This window comes from Chrysoperla carnea, chromosome 2 (assembly GCF_905475395.1).
Source record: "Chrysoperla carnea chromosome 2, inChrCarn1.1, whole genome shotgun sequence".
Taxonomy (NCBI): domain Eukaryota; kingdom Metazoa; phylum Arthropoda; class Insecta; order Neuroptera; family Chrysopidae; genus Chrysoperla; species Chrysoperla carnea.
This window is the reverse complement of record NC_058338.1, coordinates 17,380,768-17,401,724: the sequence shown is the minus strand read 5'-3', so window position 1 is coordinate 17,401,724 and position 20,957 is coordinate 17,380,768. Positions and strand designations below refer to the sequence as shown.

General features: G+C 27.0%; 1 protein-coding gene across 3 annotated transcripts in view; it reads left to right on the top strand.

Moving 5' to 3' along the window:
* Window positions 1–20,957, top strand: part of LOC123293194 (dual specificity protein kinase splB) — a 99,209-nt gene that overhangs the window by 23,126 nt on the left and 55,126 nt on the right. For 2 of the 3 annotated variants that reach the window (XM_044873929.1, XM_044873927.1), the window contains exon 1: window positions 1,754–1,798. The exons of the other annotated variant lie outside the window; for it this stretch is intronic. The gene's annotated coding sequence lies outside the window, so the exon portion shown is untranslated. Of the gene's footprint in view, window positions 1–1,753; window positions 1,799–20,957 lie in introns of those variants that run through there. 3 annotated transcript variants of the gene reach the window in all.

Genomic DNA, 20,957 nt, shown 5'->3' with positions numbered 1-20,957 from the left:
TAACATTACCTTCTTCTACGGTATTATGTAGCCTAGGTACGGTTCTTTAAAGAAGACCTTTATGAGACGGCAAGAGAGAGGTGTTACTCTCTCATATAGTATGTTCTTTGAAAAATTATTCATGTGAATAAATAATTTTTAGAAAATAACTATTAATTATCAATTTTAATACAGCTATTGGTAATTTGGTTTGGAACAATGTAGGGTAAACTGTTCCAACAGTACGCAGTGAATCTAGCGACCAAACGGTTTGCGACTTAAAACTGACTTCAATTGTGTTTAGATCACCTAACAGTGCAAAAGTACGTCACGAAAACGAATTAGAAACGAATTAACTATTGCTTAAAAAATGGAAATAAATAAAGAGGAAAATAGGATTAAAACTAATCGTTAAACAATTTTTTTTGTAAAAATGATTATTTCTTTTTACTACTTCTTTTCAATGAATATGCAATAATCAAAAGTACACTTCTTCGATTGTTTTACACAGATAAAAGTATATGTACCAAATAATCAGTTTTCAATTTTAAGCTTGCCTGATAACCCTGGTTGAACAGATGCCCATAAATTGTATTTCCTTCACCCTGTTTTATGAAATGTCAAAACAATAATTTTAATTTTTTTTAAATATAGCTTTATAAATTATAGCTCATGCTCAATTGAGTAGTTTTTGCGTGAAAGCGTAGCAAACGTAACAAACAATCAAACAAATAAACAAACAAACATCCTGACTTTCACATTTATAATATATAGGAATTATTTTTGCTATATTAAATGCATATTATATTATTTGTTCGATTTCTGGTAGAAATTAAAAGATATTCGAAAAATTCACATCAACTCCCGAAGGAGAATGAATGTTACTTTATGAGGATGTAAATTATTTCGAGGAAAATAATTACCTTTCGAATATAGAGGAAAAAGAGGTTTTATCATATTTGGAGTCAATTAAAAAAGTGATGTAATGGTGCAATTTTGGTTTTATTGAATTTTAAGCTTTCGGTAAAACTAAAAATTTCTCGAGTTCCCCTGAAAGAAATTTATGACCATGAAAGTATCCGAGATAAAAATTGTTTGACATTACCTTGGCAACTATTTCCAACCGTAACACTACATCTGGCCCTCAACCTATAAACCGATTTTCAATTGAACGTAATGTATAAAAATCCATATATTTCTCATAATATTGTAATATTCATATAACTGATCATACACAAATCTTATAATAGTGGGTGGGAAAGTGAGAGTGGTCCGGGTATTGACGATTAAAAGAAGCTTGGCTTCATCTACCATTATACAAACAAAAAAAACATCAATATAATTTATCAAACATAAACCATCTTCTTCATTCATCGTGTTCATAGCCAAACATTCATACCATCATAAGCATAGCTTGGTGCACCAATCATACAGTTTGATCAGCCACAACATAGTATATTCTTTTACTCAACATAGTGACTTAACTCACTGACTTAAGTAACTTTACTACTAATAATATCATTCTTCCACTGTTTAGTTCTACAAAAAACATTATTTATATACTAAGATCGGTGTAATAATAGTGTTCACGGATTATATTTGAATAATTTTAACACTCCATATAACTGCATTTGTGTGTGTATCACTTTAGGTGATGCGAATTTGTTTCGAGGAAAATTTTTACTTAATCGTCAACAAAAAGTGTTCGTATTTTATTTTTTGAACTTTTTTTTTTTTGACTTGTGTGTTTTGTGACAATTTTTTTGAGTAAATTTTGTCGTTGTTATTATTTTGGATTATTCAGCAATTCAGAAAAAATGTAAGTGATTTTTTTTTCTATAATCTAGTACTTCTATAATTAAAAATTGTGAGAAAATCAAATTTTCCTATAAATAATCTTCTTAAATTTTTAAACTTCACAAAAATTAAAACACTCCTTTTAAAAATCAGCATGTTAAGCATTTTTTATTGAATTCAAATTTTGCATTTTCGCGTAAAATTTTCTCGACAACAGCATCGTAATAATTTCAATGAAAAATATGCTACCTTATAAAATTGGTGTTGGCGCAGAAAAAAAAGAAACCAAGTAATTCAATAATATAATTTCAAAAATGAGCCTAACTGCTTAAATCAATTATTTTTAGTATGTAAACATGTATTTTGGCTACAAAGTAGTCATCGTCAGTGTGATTTAGCTTATCGTAACTATTCTCCAAGGAAAGTCGCTCGTGGCTAATTTATTGTTCGATGATAAAAGTTTAAACGTTTGAAGTTCGTGTAGATTACCTTTCATAATTTGGATATGATTAAAAAAAGTTAAGGGTAGAAAATAATTAAAATCGGACCTTTTAAAGCAATTTTCTAATTTTTCTAAATTACGAAAACAATATTATTTCAATCGAATCTTCTTGCGCATTTTCCTAAAATACTAAATGACTCGTTTTGTACAATATTTAGAGCAAAATTTATTTTCCTCTTAAATTGGAAAATTTTCTATAATTTTCTTTTTTATAATTTATTCGTAATTTACATTAAATATTTCAATTATTTACAAATGTGTATAAAAAAATGTATATTATATTTATATTTTATTATAAACATATTTAACAAAACAATTATTTATTAATAAGCAAATAATATATTCATCTTGACTTTCATATAAAATTATGCGTTTTACATATTTAATGTATCTTTATTATTTATTTTTGTACGTTCAACGAAATACAAATGTTTTCAATTTCAGTCAAGAAAGTTATTTAAAATCGAACAACTATATTGAAAGTTAAGCGCATACTCATTATAGTCCATAAAGTAATCACAATGAAATAATGAGATATCCATATCAGTTAACAACAATGAGATAATTGTTTGAGACTATACAAACGTGCTTAGACTTAATTTTGATTCGTTTTTACACCATGAATAGTATCAGATTTATCTCAAAAAATGTACTAAAATTAAACGAAAGCTATAAATGAGAATTTCAAACATGGCGAAATTAGTCTATTTCATAAATTAATTGGCTTCTGATTAAACAAGCGAAACAATATAATTTCCCGACCATTTTTTAGCTGCTGGGTTAATAAATTATCTTTTCGCCCTTTTTTCCAAGCTTGTGTATTGGAAACCATCATTTTAGTTCCTGAAATTCTCATTGAAAATATTCTTTAAATTCAGGAATTTTATAGGTATACGTACACTTTGTGGTTCGGTCTTGATTTGTATCGAGTCTTTGTTGTTTCTAAGTAGCTACCCTCCGATAATCCAGCCCCAGGGTAATCCGACGCCCCCTGTAATCCGACTATTGTTTTTGTATTGAAGTATAATTTGTACTTCAGAGTATAACATGTATAGAATCTTATCATTGAATTTATGATTTGTCGGATTACAAGGTACTCTTTTGTTCTGGACGATAGGTGGTTTAAGGCAGTACTCTATAATCCGACAAATTCAAAGTTCGACACTACCCTGCAAAACGCTTGCCGGATTACGGGGGATCCACTGTATAAATTATAGCTTATATGTTATTCTAATGTATGAGTTATATTATTTTAAAGTTTTATTAAAATCCATTCAGTAGTTTATTCGGGAAAAAGTATAAAACATCCATACCCACAAAAATTTCACAATTGTAATGTATAGAAGGAAGATCCGGGTAGGTATCCGTTTTGTAGAAATAATATATATATATATATATATATATATATATATATAGCTGGTTTGAATATATGGTTTCACAATGGGCTCTATAGCCTTGTGTGTCCTTCGTAGAGTCAATATAACCTAACCTAACCTTAACTCTCAGTTTGATAAAAATGGCATCGAAAGGTGATTCATGTTGGTAATGCAGGGTCTGGTATTGGTTATAAATAAACATGTGAAACATGTTTTGAAATACGCGTAAATGCGCTCTATTTAGCGGCCTCTTTTCTTTTGGTTAATCATTTCATTACAAAGAAGAACACAGTAATAAGAAATTGCATATCATTTCATCTTAAATTAATTATATATCTATGGAACCTTGCATCAGGAAAAAGCACTCAGAAAATGAACTAGATTGATGTATATTAAAAACACAATCTAGAGTGCTGCTTATCTGCTCAGATATCATTATTTAGGCAAATAATTGATGCACATGCTCCCGAACAAAATCCAATGCACAGAGTCCAAAGTAAGTACATGGAATCGATTTTCAATTCTGTTCAAAAAACAATAACCGTGAAAGTTTATTCCGATACAAGTTCCGGTTTGCCTGGCATGCTATCACGGATATATTATAGCTTGGCTTATACACTGATTAAATCTAACTAATAAAATTTCGATCATTAGTCTAAACGTACTTTTGGGAAACTTATGACATTGGCTATTTTTATTAGACAGTTCATTTATATCATTGATCAGTATTGTGGTAAATTACAATGGTTTATTAATTTAATCTATCTATTTATTCAATGCCTGCTGAAACTTTGAATAAGTGGATGGATAAAAAGAAAGGCAAAAATTATTTTGATGGCATCTCTCAAGTTAGAAATATTTGGATGTTGTGGACGGTATTACAAATAAACATATTTCAAAAATTGAATAAGTACACTGACTCTATGAAGTGTAAGTAATTATCACGATATTTTTACTACAAATAATTACAACTTTTTATTACTGAAAATGAGTAGTAAAGTGTAAAATAATTTTAATAGTTTTAATAAATTTATAATATTTTTGCTATTAATTTTTTTTAATTTAAAAGGAAATAAGGAAAGCATTCATTTCTATCTATGTATATGAATAAAAAAAAATTATATTTATTATTAAGTGTTCAAATTACTTAATTTGTGTACGGACTGACTAACACACGTTATGTTAATATTTGATAAAACAAGCTGTTTGTTTGTTTTTTCTAATTTGCATAAAAATATTCATTTGTGAATAATTATTTATTTTTCAATTGCATTACTATTAGAATCATTTTGGCTTTTATTAAATGTTTGTTATTAAAAGAGATTTGTATCCGTTTAAAATTGGAATTTTAAATTTTGAAAAATAGAAACTGTAAATTGAATTAGATCATTTATTTAAAATGCATTTGGATAAGCTGTATTTTGCTTTTTATTTTATTTTCAATTTTTTATACTTATGTAAGGTGTATTCACTTTAAGCTTGGATTATTCACTTTAGCCATTATACGTATACAAAAACTTGAAGCGTTATTTTATAGCATGTTGTCTTTGAATGAAGCTTATTCTTCTTTTGAATTTATAATGATATATAAATAAGTTTTATTTTGTTTAGTGCCTACACCATTTTAGCATTAAACATATATTAAACATATAGTCTTCAAGTCGCTTCCACCATTTTAACATTATACATATATTTAACATATTCACAACAACATTTAGCTATGACAGACTTATTCAATAATAACCCTTACATAATTGTATATCAACTGATACACCCTACAGTGCATTATTTCAAATACATACTTAAAGAAAATGTAAAAATTAATGAATGGCAAAATAAGATCGTCTTATCCACGCTAGTTTTAGCAGTGTTCAGTAAGTAATTCAATAATCGAACTCCGTTTCTCAACACAACTATGTCTAGAGTCTAGACTAATTTATCATGCAAAAGTTAATTTTTTAATTTGTGCTAGAAAATTAAATTGTACAGAGTGGTACTTAAAATTAAACTATTATGTAACATTAATAATAAAATGTATATATAAATATAATTATTTAAACAGTAAATAGTTAGATCGAATAACATAAAAAGTTGACTAATTGTAGTTTAAAAGTTTGTAGTTAATAAAATTTTTATACACAATATATACAGAGAAAAAAAGAGTAAGAAATACACTAATAATCTTTTAATTCGTGGCCTCGGGTGATTTAAACGAAGCACCTTTTTATGAGATTATACACAATTATTGTGACATCAAGTTGAAAAGAGATCGATACTTACGAACAAATAATAAAGAAAACAAGGATAGATTTAAATATAAAATTTTTTGTTTTGGTGTAAAATCTCATAAAATTTACTCACACTTCTCTCTATCATCAACTCTGTTGTGTTTTTTTTGACTGTGGGAAATAAACGTCTTGTAACATAACCTAAAATAAGCATTGTTTTCATTTATTATTTAATATATTCAGAAATATTTTTATGCAATCACCAAAACATTTCATGCTAATATTCATTAAAGATTTAATTGTTTTCAATATTTTTTTTATGAATGCACTTTCTTTGCCATATTTTTGTATGTACTTGAAATCAAAATGTGGAGAGGTGTTTTTCAGGTCTATAATTATTTGGTGTCTGGTTAGTTTATATTGTGTGCTATGATTGATAAATGTGACAATTTAATTGGCAGGTTAACATGAGGTGTTAACATGAAGTTTTTAAACAGGTTCACTCAGGCTATGTAAATAATATTTTAAAGAAATGTCATTACTCGACGATAATCACTATAATTAGTTCGTATTTGTTTTGATAATTTTATGCTTTTTAAGAAAATCGGTGTGAAATTCATAAATGCTTAATTTTGTACCAATTTGTAGTATTACAACATTTTTGTAGCGGTACTAGTTAATATTAACAAGGCTTGTGCTATAAATAAGATAACAGGTATTGAGCAACTCTATCCTTCGGTGTAGTTCTGGTATTAAGACCTCAGTACCTATACCAAATATTGCTCAATTCGAATGTTCCTTTTTTAAAACTAATTTCAAAGCATTATTGCATATAAACTAGATTGCACTGAATTTTCTAAATATAATTAATTCTATTTTATCTGCAAATTATTTTTATTTAATTTTTGGCAAACCCTAATTGTGTTTAAAAACTACCAATGCCGAGGTAGCAATACTAATAACATAAACAAGTGAAAACAAACAATTGACTGAGTTAAGAAAGATATCCACTCTTAAATAGCCACACACACATAATTGATATTCCCATATTAATACATACTATAAAATTTTCACCTAATTAGCGGGGTAAACGGTGATGTTTACAGAAGAATGTTTCAAAGATGAAGTTATTTTTTTAAAAGGAACATTTTCTATATTAAAACTTTTGTTCTATCTCTAACGATTTACAAGATGAAGACCCAATTGACCTATGTTGCTCATTTACGAACTCGACCTCAGTTTTTACGTCCTAAGTACGCTATAAAAATTTTAGCTTGATATCTTTGAGTTATTCATTTTTGAGTTATCGCGTTTACGGACAGACAGGCGGGCAGACGGACATACGACTGGAAATGGACTAATTAGGTGATTCTATGAACACCTATACCAAAATTTTTTCGTAGCATCAATGTTTCTAAGCGTTACAAACTTGGGACTAAACTTAATATACTATGATATATTTCATATATACATGGTATAATCACGGAATCTGTATATTTTTCACTATCATTCTGAGAATGTTTTTAAAAACATTTTTACTTCGTAGACAACTAAAAATTCCACAATAACATTTTTTCTGTTCCATTAACGTTATTATTGTAATTATTAATTTCGTAATAAGAAAGTACAAGATATCTTCTGATTGCTTGCTTTACCACATCATAAAGTCAGTTAAAGTATTGTTTATAGTTATGATGGCTAGCCTAGTTACATGGTAGCTTCTTTAGACATATTTTATTTTTCATTTAATATATAATTTGTAAGTACCTACAAGAGTGGGCAATATTTATGTTTAGGTCGTGAATCGTGTGATTCTTCAGTAATTTTACAATTTATTATTTATTTAACAAGATATTTACTGAAGAAGCATAAAATATCAATATTTTTGTTGTAATATTAGTGTGAGTTTAAGTAAAGGTGCTTCTATACAAACAGGAGATTTGTATTTGGCATACCGTCTTTTGCAACGCTTAGCTACAACTAAGCTTCAACTTCAGATGCATTAGTACCTAGGTAAATTTAGGTGGAGACTTTAATTTGGATGTCCTCAACATATATCCAAAAATCCCCTTACTTTGAACCATTGTTTTTTTATTGGGGGTTAAACTTTCAATTTTTGTTTGTAGAAAGAGAAATAGTCACGTGAAAAATTGCATCAAACAAAAACTTTATATAAAATTGTCTCAAGGAATTGGTTGAAGAGAAGAAAATTTGGGATGATTTTGAATGATTAATTATTGAAAATAAAATTAATTCTGCGAATTTATAAATCTTCAACGAAAGAAGAAAGGGATTGGCAAATAATGATGCATATTTTATTCATTTGTAAAAGACAAAAAAAAATTAATAACCCTGTGTAACTCTCAAAAAAGGCTTAACATTGAGTTAAACTGCAAAGAAAGGAGATATAAAGTTAAAAAGTCCTTTTGTAACTCTAGTAATTATATGGCATTTCGACAATTATTTTTCGAGATACTGGTTTAGTTACTATACTTTCTTTAATTTTTTTCATTTCCCAGCACTTACACATTGTTATACTTCATTAGACTATATAAAACTTGACAATGAGTTAATGAGTCCATAATAAAGTAAAATTATTCTTCTCTTCTACATTTTGGAGGATTGCTAAAAGCAAGTTTGATAATTAAAAAAGTGTCGCATTAATGGAAGTTAAGAGTAATCAATTTTCTTTTAGTTATGGAAATAACGTGACAGTCATGACACCATTAAATTCTCAATTGTCTTTAATACCAAACTTACTTTTATTAATTTAATTTATATTAGGTTTTTGGTAGTACATACTATATTATAATAAATAATTAAAATAAAATAAAATAATTTTATTATTATTGTATGACTACAAGTTTTTTTTTTTTATTTCAAAATTTTTCGAACTTGCGTTCATTCTCAAAAGATTCATTGAAAATAAAATTGTTATTTACCTTTATTGATTTTTCTGCATAAAAATGATCAGTGTATAAGCGCCTTAAATTTTTAAGCTCATTATAGTAAGTAATACTTTTACGGTTCAATACAATTGACTTTAAACATCTGAAATGTGAGTCATCCACATTGAATTTTACAATAAAATGAATTACTTCAATATTTTATTATCAGGAAATAATTAAATTTGTGTGAGTGTACAGACAAAGTTCATAATTTATATGATTTAAAAAGATTACGTTAGGTACGAGTTCACTCGTGAGATGATTGATTGATTTTTAATTTCGATATATATTCAATATATATTATTTTGTAAAATTAATAAGTTTTTATTAGATATTATTTATTTGGATTATTATTAATAATTAGATTACAAATCTTCCTTATTTTCACTTTTTTATCAAAATAATATTAAATGTTTTAGAAATTCGATACCATGTTATTTTATTTCATTCAATTACTGTTATTATAATTTAATATGGCAAAGGCGTGTTTACAATGGTTTTATTGAAATATTTCACAAAAATTTTTATTTTATGTTTCACGAAAAATTTTATGCAACTTGTTTATTATTCATTGAAACTAAAAATTATTATTCCTGGGAAAAGTCGAAAAAAACAAATGCTAACAATAATGACCTGAACTTTTGAGCTTTTGGAAAATATAAATAACTTGATGGATATGTCTGAAGAAAATGAGCACTTTGCTGAATATTACAAATTAATGAAATTAATTAGGTATTCCTAAAAAAAGAAAAAAATAATTGCAAGATTTTCCCATCGATTGTGGATCGAAGATATATATGCTAACTGAAAATAATTTGTAGGATCGGTAATGCCAAATTAATTTTTCCCCGGAATTGAATTCGAAAAAATTAATTAACTTATCTTTAGATTCCTAATATTTTAATTAAAATTACATCAAATATCAATATGAAGTCGATGAAATTTAGAAGAACGGCATCTTCTTAATTTGATAAGTCCCAAAATAGATGGCAATACATGAGTTTTAGTATTACCAACTCATGGACAAACCTTGAACCTCATCCATATTCAGTATTGACGCACAAGCTGCGTTAAGCAAATAACTCAAGCTTAAAGATTTCAATTGCAATAATAGAAACAAAATTCGTTGTTCCCATATAAAAAATTATCTGCTTTGATGGAATTATGGCTAAATAATCCTTATTTCAATAAAAAAATTAACAAAAATCGTAAAAGATGTATGAATTTAATTACTCTATTCAGTCGTTGTTGATCGAAATAATATGAAGAAATACCCGGATATTATATTAAAAACCTAGATTTAAAATTCTCATTAAATCTCTCAAAGTAATATGAATAAAAAATAATAATAATATTTAAAAATAAATATAAAAAAAAAACCAATATTTTAATTAACATATTGCATATATGATTCAAATTGTATAAAATAAAATAAAATAAATATTTAATAATTTATTAGAGTAATGTATTAGACGACTACCTCTTTCTTTTCTAAAAAGCATACGACTGCACCAAATCGCTTCAAATATCTTGGGTGAAGTCTAGTACCTGAGAACATTGTACCTTGAATCAGTACTTGAAAGATATGGCTGTCTATTAGCCACTATTTTTATTCAGATCAAATTTAGTTTCCAGAGGCCAAGAAACGAAGAGAACGGTTGTTTTTTTTTTCAAAACTTTTCACAATTTCACAATTTATTGTTTTTAAGTTAACTATTCCTGAATGATTGTACCTGAATCATTGTTTATTGGTGTTTAATTTGTTATGGGATACTTTTAAACAAAACGTAAAATATGTTGGCGAAACGCAGCGTCATGTAACTCGGGTTAAGCAAGGTCTTTCATCAGTGATCAATGAATATGGGTACTTAAGGTTATAACTATGTTTCCCTTAATTAAAGGTCAAAGTACAGGAATCAAGAGTTCAATAACATATCTCCTAATGTTTCCTAGAGTGTAAAAACAAAATAACACGATGTAGAGAGTCCAATTGGGGAGGACGGGTTTTTCATGATGCACTAGAGTATGATTCATGGTAAACTCTTTCCTAACATTACATATGAATAAAATATAAATATTTTTTTGATATTTCTTCGATATCTGTTCAATACTTACATTCTCAACTTAAATATATGTGTAAAAATAATGGTGCTATAATGAGAAACTAAAAAATTCATATTCAAGGTACAACTTTCTCCCATGTATAAAGATATTTATTATGATTACTTAATCAATCTCTTATATTTTAATTTACAAACATTTTAACTAATTTAGATCAATTTTTTTTCTGTCAATTATTTTGATATGTTTTCCTATTATTGATATTAAAAAAGTTTGCAGATAGTTGTGTCAGTATATGTGGAACAAAGATGAATTATTTTATATTATTTATGTCTATTTTATGAAATTTATTGAATGGTTTTATAGGTGGAGATTAAATTAACAATTTTAATGTGTTTTTACTAAATATGTAATAATAAATTATCGATTTATCGATTATTATAAATGCAATCGTTTAAAATGACAGCTCATTAAGCATACAATTTATCAATAATTTTTTTTTTGAGTTTATTTTCTTTCTTTTTTTTTAATTTTCTATTCATAGTAATGTAATAATAATAATTTATATAATAATATGATATATTTTTGACGTCGGATGTTTTCTGAGATTATTATTGATAACTTCTCTCGAATGCTAAGATGTTTTTGCATTGAAGATTTGAGTATAAAGAATTTCTCACCACAAGGGAATTTATTTTTTTTTTAAAACTCAGAATTTTTGGTAGTTTAATTCGCAATTTCAAAAACCAAAGAGGGGCCATGCAATGATTTTTGTTTAATCTTAACTCATTGCATTGCTTAACAAATTAACCGATTATATAATCAATAACTAATTAAATCAAATCATTTTTTTAAATGCAATAAAAAAAAATTGAAATATAAAAAAAATGTAGAGCAAATAACTCGGTGGTATTAAACGGACGTGGCTTCAGACCGGTACAACTAACCTTTAAAAAAATTGGATCTAAATTATGTATGAGATCAATTTAAAAATATTAAGATTGATAACAAATCTTAAAACTAACAACGCCCGTCAAATTAATAATGATATTTCTTAATCAGAAATATTTATGAAGCTTTTTTTTACATAAAATTACTTTGAATGATGAAATGATTAGTATCCAAAGGCATTGCTTGTGGGAATCTAATTCCAAATTAATTGAAACATGACCAATTTTGCCACACTTTTTCTATTTAACTATTTTATAGATGCCATAAATATATATTTAAGTACATAATTTCTTTTTTGATTGTTCGATGTTCGAATATATCCGATTTTCAAAATTGTATCCAAGACGATAAGACCTAGGAAGTTGTTTGCCTGGAAGTAGGTCTTACTTCAAGTAATAACTATATATTGTAATTCACTTTGTTATTTGAAATTGCAAAAGCAAAAATTATTACTTACCTGACAAATTTTATATAATAATAATAATAATGGGGTTTAAGCTCCGTTTCTCTGACAGATACGCCTATAACAGGCCATCCACATCATTATTTGTTAATCTTCATTTATGAAACTACGCCCACATATACATTATTATTACATTTATGATGTGGGTGGAGTCGATAAGTTTGTTCTTATCCAAGCGACGACAATTTTATCAAGTCTACCGCCCCATTAATTATAATTGGTCACACTGCTGCTAAGTAGACAAACGATTAAAGACTATCGCTTTAGCAAAAAAAAAAAATTTTCACTGTCTGGGCCTAGGATCGTACCAAACGCCTTTGAATTGGTAGTCTTAAGTGCTAACCACTACGCTAGTAATGCACATCATATGCATATGAAAAAGAGATTTATTAATTTATTTTTGTCACTGTTTTTTTCTGTTAAACAAAGAACAAAATTGTATCTTTGTAGTAATATTTTGATAACTACATAATTTTGGGATGTAAAAATTATCCAAGTACAGTTTTTACAGTAAAAATACTCGTTTTAAAACTCTAACCACCTTAAGATCCCCAATACTCGTTTTACACTCTCTAACATTTTTTAATAACTATTCTTTTTAATAACATGTTATTTTGATATAGATGCAATTTTTAATTTTAATATAAAAATTAAAGTGTTAATTGTGTGACGACAATTGCAAAAAAAAAACATCTGATTTAAAAATAATTTTGCAATTATTTTGTCAATATACTTTCTATGTAAATAACAAGACGAACCATGTAATACTTTATTTAAAGGAAAGAAAAAACATTATTTCACAGTACGATACATCACCTATATTTTAATTTTTTTTTTCTTCAAATTAAATCAGTTATTCTAAACTAGTGTGGCCCGAGGCTCAGCCAGAGTAAAATTAATATATAATTCTATTCATTATTTGATTATTTGGCAGAGAAGCAAATAAATATAATTAACTATAATAAAAAAGCAATAAATTTGCTCTGCTTAAATTAGATTTTTTTTTCACTGGCTCGTGAATTGTCCATCTAATAAAACATACGAATTATATTAAATGATGGAGGTTCTGGGAAGTCAATATTTTATAAATATGGTAGGGGATTTCGAAACAAATTTTCTAATGTTGTTGATACTGTAGTTTAAATTTTAATTTAGCCAACTTAATGTTTGCTATATCATTTACTTCAATTAATACAATACATCAAATTTGTATCTAAATCTAAGCACATAAATACCCATATAAGATTATTCCTAAAGTTTGTTAAACAAATACTTGTAATATGAACATAATCTCGATTTTTCAATAATATTTCTAGTACAATTGTTGGTTTTAATTACTTCAGTTGTTTTCTGACTTGTGATACATTCCTTCAAAAGTGCATAAAAACCGATAGTTTGAAAATGAAAAGAGCTGATCCAAGTAGCGCCCAAAGAAAAACAGAAAAAACAGGCAAGAAAAACAGAAAAATATCGATGAAGCTGTTAATGTTAATAGTACTTACCCAAATAGGACTGAGTATTGAACATGCAAAAGCAAGGTACATTAATTTTAAATTCCATGCGTAAAATTTGAAAAAATTGTTCTTAGGTACTCAGTACGCGCATTTCAATGCTCGTTTTTTTCAATTAAAAAATAATTTTATTTTTATAAATAACACCTTTTATTTTAAACGTCCTTGAAAACTTAATGTTGAAAGGCCATCACAAATAATCTGATCTATATAAATTGGCCCACACCCTGGAGTCATTGAACATAAAATACGATTTACAATCGTTACAATTGTATACGCCAAAATGAAACCAGTTTAAAAATAGTATCTACTTACTACCTATAAGTGTAATAAATGTAATTGATGGTTTAAAATGAGTATTATTATATTTTTATCAAAAACAAAGATGCTCTACTTATTTTAAATATTTTGATCATGTAATTATATCTTCGATTAGGTCGAAATAATAGTCGGTTCCGAGTATGTAACAAACGATAGATCCATAAAAGTGTTTTTGGTGTACTTTCAATTCCTGTAATTTCAATTATTCTAAAACTTCCAGGAACAAATTTAATATACCTATTCTTTTAAAACAAGAAGAGGACAAGTAAAATTTACAAAATTTAAAAACCTCCTGACTGTTTGAATGGTTTTCCTTACAGCCTACTCCAAACCTGTTTTTGAGGATCCTGGTCTATTTTTTAGTTGTTTCGGGTACGTAACCCTAAATTCACACTTGAAACTTTGCTAAGAACACTCTCCATTAAACTACCTTTCAAACGAAACAAAAAAAAAACAAAATAGGTTCTTCCGTTTAGGCGCTACGATGTCATCGACAAATAGGCACACACACATAGCGGTCAAACTTTTAACTCCTCTTTTCTTGGTTCGGGGGTTAAAAAGGCAAACTTCCCTGACTTTCCATTTCATTTTAGAATTTAGAATTATTCTTCAAGTATTATTTTGTGTTTTGTATTGTAAAATATTTCAATTAACCAAATCATCTGGTAAAATATTTCAATTAACCAAAATATCGCAAAAAATGCTTTTCAATCATCGACAAAGAAGAGTAGTTTATAATTTTGAAGTTTTCGTTTGTTTATAGATTTGTATAATATAATATCATCATATCACATTGCTATTTAGTGATGAGACCTTGATATGAGTGGGAGTGTAAATAAGTGCATAGAATGTATGTCACAAAATCAAATTTACCATTTTTGTAATAATTATATCAATTGAAAAGTGATTTTCTTTTAATACCTCTAGGATTTGTTAATAAATCTGATCAGTCATTTAGATCCTCTGCCCTTTTATTTTTTTTACACCGTCATATTTTCTTCATGTGATCGTGATTATAAAATTATGGCCATGAAAAGTAGTAACCAGTATAAAGGTATTCATGAAAAAAATTAAACAACTAGGATACAGTTAAAAAGCTTCCAACGATTTAAAATTCACCGCTACTAATGTACGCTTTTAAAAATATTCTTAATAGTGTATTATTAAGTAAAATGCTCTCACAGTTTTCTGTATATTGAATACCGATTAGCATCCAGTTTAATTACAATCTTTTAGTTTAGTTTTCATTAAAAAAACCACACCAAAATAAATAAATAAATATTTACAAGTTTTTATTTATTGAATATTGAAATCAAAAGTAGTTTAATAAATAAATTAATAATGTAATGAAGAATCAAGAATCAACAACATAAGAAACTAATAACAAACAGTTTTGGGTTACCAAGTTATAATGAAAGTGAATGTTTATTTGTATTCTTTGAAGATATACAAACAACTTTATATGTTATTTACTTGTCTTCATAATGTACTTATTATAGTTTTTAATACAGAATGTTCCATCAAACTTGTGGCAAGAAATTTTAGCCATGATTATATTATAATTGATGCTCAGTAAGGATTGTCTCTCTTTATTTGTGCTTATACATCCTATTAGTCGTATGCTTAGGTTTCCTGTTAGTCACAACTAGAAAAAGCATCAAAAATAGAGAAAAAAGGCAAATTTTTCGTTCTCTCGAAAAATCGGCCTTAGTTAGTTATGATATTTGCAGACTAGGTACTCCAAATGAGCTGTAAACTGTATGAAAAACAGTAACAGAAGATTCTCTGTTAAAATTTTCTGGCCTTCAAGTGAGGATAAGCACTGCGAACCATTCGTGATCATCAATGATAAAATGAACAATTCAACAAATAACATATACAAAATGATTGAATCACCTTGTACATATATAATATTTTATAAATCAGATGGTCTATACAGATATTGTAACTTACAAAATATGTAAATATTACATGCATAATTCTTTTTTTTTTATTAATATATTTTTTATTGAATAGAATGATTTTATTTCACATCATTTAAAAACTATCACATTTTCCATTTAAATTAATGTTTCACACAGATAATATGTAACAGACATTACATTGCACAGTTCACTAACATTTTGATTCGTTCGTCTTGTTCAAGTAATTCGTCTTCTTGATCATGTATGCATGTATACACATATGGGATAGACTGTTGTACCTAGGATGACAATTTCGTTCATAGTCCATTTGATAGTACCTTTATTCCTACTATAATGTGTTTTTTGTTTCCTGAATACAAAAACAATTTTGTATAGATAAAAACTGTACTTAAATAATACAATTTATTAATATATGATCGATCCATCTTACAAGAGCATAATGAAACATGAATCAGTCCTTGATGTACCTTGAATCATCGACGCCATTTACAAGTTCTCACGCCTTTTATCAAATTTTCATAATATACTTTTTATCAAACCAAATAGAATACCACTCTACCATTTTCCTTTCAGTATGAAATGTAAACTTTACATTAATACAATTTCCGCTGTTAGTGTAATTCAAATTATACTATCATCAAGGTACAACAGTCTATCCTACATATAAAAATGTAGACAATTGTAAATGAAATTCTCTCATTATACTCTCTTCTATAACTAATTTATTATATTATTCATCATATGCGGAATATTTTAATTAAGTGTGTAACAAATTCTAATTAATTGGTATAACATTCTTTGAATAGCATTAAGAAATTTTTCAAAAAGTTTTGACGTTTTGACGTAAATATTCGAATATTCTTTAATCCCAGCAATAATGTACAGTTTCTGCAAAAGATTTTCGATTTCTCCAACTTTGAGCTTAGGGTTGTGGTTTTTTCTATTCTGTTCCATTTTCTAGTATTATTCAACTGAAATTCGTCAGGTATTTTTAAAATTTCCTTTCCGGTGTTCTTCTGTGTGTTCAAATTTAAAATCGCTTCCTAATATCATTATTTTCTTTCCTAAAGATGTGGAGAAGTCATTTAAATCTTCTTATGTACAATATCTTAAATTATTATATCTATAAAATTTTCCAAAAAGTTTTCAAGTTGAAAATATCAAGTATCCTATAATCCCACTTAGGACAGATTTTTTACGAGTATTTGGTTCTATAATAATTTATCAAGATAAGTTATGTAATTTCAAAACTTTGTTTAAATATTGTCATGATCAAAAAATTTCTTCGATTCTAAGAAAATCATTGAAAATGCATCATGTAAAATATTGTTTAATTGTTCATAATTTGAATAAAAGATATCCCTTAAAGACATGACTTTCAAGAAATCGTGAGTGCAAAATTATATCTTCAATGCTGTATCCTTGTATAGTGTTGTTCACATGCAAAATGCAAAAATATTTAATTTTTTTTTTATCAATTTTACACGACACTCAAATGTAACTTAACACAAAGATTGTTTGTATTTTCAACAATTTTCTAAATTCAATTTAATGTGAATGTACATAACATTTTTAACCTCCAAACTTGCGTTGAAACTTTCTTAAGCATAAAAAAACCTATCTCGAGTACAGTGTGTTACGGCGGGTTTAGGCAATCGAGAAATTTCGATATGAATAAAGAAATATGTCGAATAAAACCTGAATGATCCAATTTAGATCAAAAAATGGACCGAGTAATCCCACACGGTAAGAATTCTTTATGGATATCACTATGTCAATGAACGCCACATTGATTTGGTCATTGAGGGAATAGTAACATTAGCAATATAGTTATGGCGGGCGAGTCTAGGCAGTTTGGACGTCAGGCCCATAATGGTTGGCGATACCCACAAAAATTCTGGCGGATAGTATATCCTATTCAATACTGCAATATTACTTATGCTAACACTGAATCTCTATTCCATACCAGCATAGTAGTAAACGCCATACATTTCCTACAACTATGTAGTTTGAAGTTAATGATAAATTATCGATGTTGACTATTTTTTTCAAATTTGTTGTTGTAATAGTTTTGGTAAAATCTTTTCGCATTTTTTGTAAGTCTTGAGCCAATTTTCAGCTATATGTAAATTTTGTTGCGAAGTTTCATTTATGTTGTACCTATCTTTTTTGACAGAATAAAGTGTAATATATGCAAAGACAATGAACAATATTACATGATTTAAAGATAATGTAAGTCTATTTATTGCTTTCAATTTTATCAATAAATTACATCGCTTCATCTTAAATATATTATTTAATTTAAAATACAACAAGCGTAATTGTAAGTATCATACATAATTGTAAGTAATTTGAAAGTCATTAATACTGAACATGGGATAGAAAATTATCTTAGATGCTAAATACTAGGTACTTATTAAAACAATTACCAAAGCAACATTAAACATGCCATAATTCTTAAACAAAATCGAAAAAAATTCCAATAACTTAATTTTAAAAATTAATTATACGAAAATTAATTACTAATTATTAATTATTCATGAATAAAAAAGCTATAAAGGTGTATTATGAAATGATTAATTGACTAAGCTACACATTAAATGCCACTGACATTCGTAGCTTACTGGTTGTGGCACTCGTCGTGAAAGTTAGAAGTTTGGCATTCGATTCCCGGCGGATGCATTCTTTTTCAATTCGCTATTACCTATTTAAAAAAAAAATTAGTTTATCATATATAGCGGTAATTCAATTCAAATCAATTTAAAATATTTCACAATTCTTGTTTAAACTAATCTTGAAGAAAGTTTTAAAAAAAAATATCAATTACTTGATTTGATTATAATCAATTAAATACCAACTTTAATTCAATTATAATTATGACATAGCAGTTTCCGTGCATGGAACTTTCAATTGTTTATGAGCGATTTTTAATCAAATTGGTTTTGTGCCGTAGGGTAGGCATCAATATGAAATTTTTTAATTTAAAAATTCTCATCATAAGTAGCGTCATTGTTGAAAATAGAGGCTTTTTTTTTTTTGCTTTTAAAATTATTTAGCCTTGCAAATTTAAATAAATAAATGTTAGCATCCGTCTAAACTGTAGTCATTTAGCCATTTTAAATATCGCCTGACGAATTTGGTTTTTTTTTGCAAGGTTAACAAGTGATCTTATTATTTCAAAGCCTAAAAAATTGACAATAATCTTTAAATGGTTTTAGAATTTTTTCCTGATGAATTAATAGATCAATGTCATTGTAATATTTTGTTAAATCTTTTTCCTCTGATTTCTTTATCCTTTTCGTGGTGCCTTACATAAATGCCAGTAAAATCTTACAAGAAAAAAAAAAGTTTTCTTAAGATTTTCGAAAACTAGTAAAAATGGCATCCGGAAGGCGATGTAAAGATGCTTTTTTAGTGTGTTATTTCGGCCCCTTAGAGGAGTGTGAAACTACATTTTTAAGAAAAAAAAATTTTTCAATGAGCGTCTGAATTTTCTAAAACACTACAATCATATTGAAAAACCATATTAAACAATAGTAACTGCCTGAAGTTTGAAATATGGTGCAGGCGACGAGCAGACTATTATAATTAATAATTATACCTTAATAATTATTTTACTCATATGCAAAGAGCGTTTTCTTTTCTATAGTCTTTGTTACTTCATCATAGAAGAATTTTTACTTAAGTTCACCAAAAATAATTAGTTTATAAAATAATAATTTCATCGGTTAGTTTAGAGGTCAAAGAAAGGGAATTTAATAAAAAAAAATGATTAAAATTCCTATTATATTATTGTTTGCATTATTAAAGATGCTAAATTGTAAAAATGAAATTATTTATTTTAATTTGAACTTGAAGACCTTATGCTAATACAATTCATGCAGCAATTAGACAAAAACCAAAAACATAATACTAATACCACAACATATGTGTGTGTAAAAATGAAATTATATTAATGTTAAAGTTTATCTTCTTAGTTAATCTTATATAATAATTTTCTAAACGTATGAAATATTATTTACAGTAATTATATTCTATTTTTAAGAAATTAGATTTTCTTTAACAAAAAAGAAAGAAAAAACGGAACTAAATATAATTGTTAATTGAATTTATAAAACATAATTTATATTTTTTGTAGTGCATTAATATGTAGGGGAAAGTTGTTTAGGTGAGCGTCTTCTGACTCGGTAAATCGAATTTTTTAGTTTTACCTACGTGAAATTTATTTGTTTAGTTATCTTTCCTACAGATAATGAATGGTTTTGATTGCCATAAAATATTGAGTTGAATTTTAGCAATACGTTTTGCAATTTGTGGCGTACGCATATATGAAAAAGTTTTTTTTATTTTCAATTCGTATATGCAAGGGAAACAAGAAATCATGGAAAACTTCATTAAATTATAGTGATTTTTCTGAAATTATGTTTGAAAATATATCCAACCCCGAGTAGTTTTCGAACTACGGCCGATCAAAGCAACACATATTGTATTATATTTACCTAGTACCTATATGACTTGGAAAATGGCTTTCTATGGAAATTTTTCAAACTACCTCCAGAATATTCTAGCTCTCACGACTAAAAATTTTTTAGCGCGTAGCCCGTTGCTCGAAAACTACTCGTTAAAAAATTTAATAACCGTGAGAGCTTTACGTTATAGCTAACTTTTTCATTCTCTATACAATCAATTTTCGAAATGTAGAAAGCTACTCTTTTTTCACAACTTCGATGCAATATACTACAATTTGCAAAAGTATGACCAACCTTAACAATCCTCCCATAATAATCGCTTGTATAGGATATCACGATTTATATTTTATTAATTATCTTATATTGATCGATACATGTATTTTATAGAGTTCAAATAAATATTCTGTATTTGTTGATAATTAATTA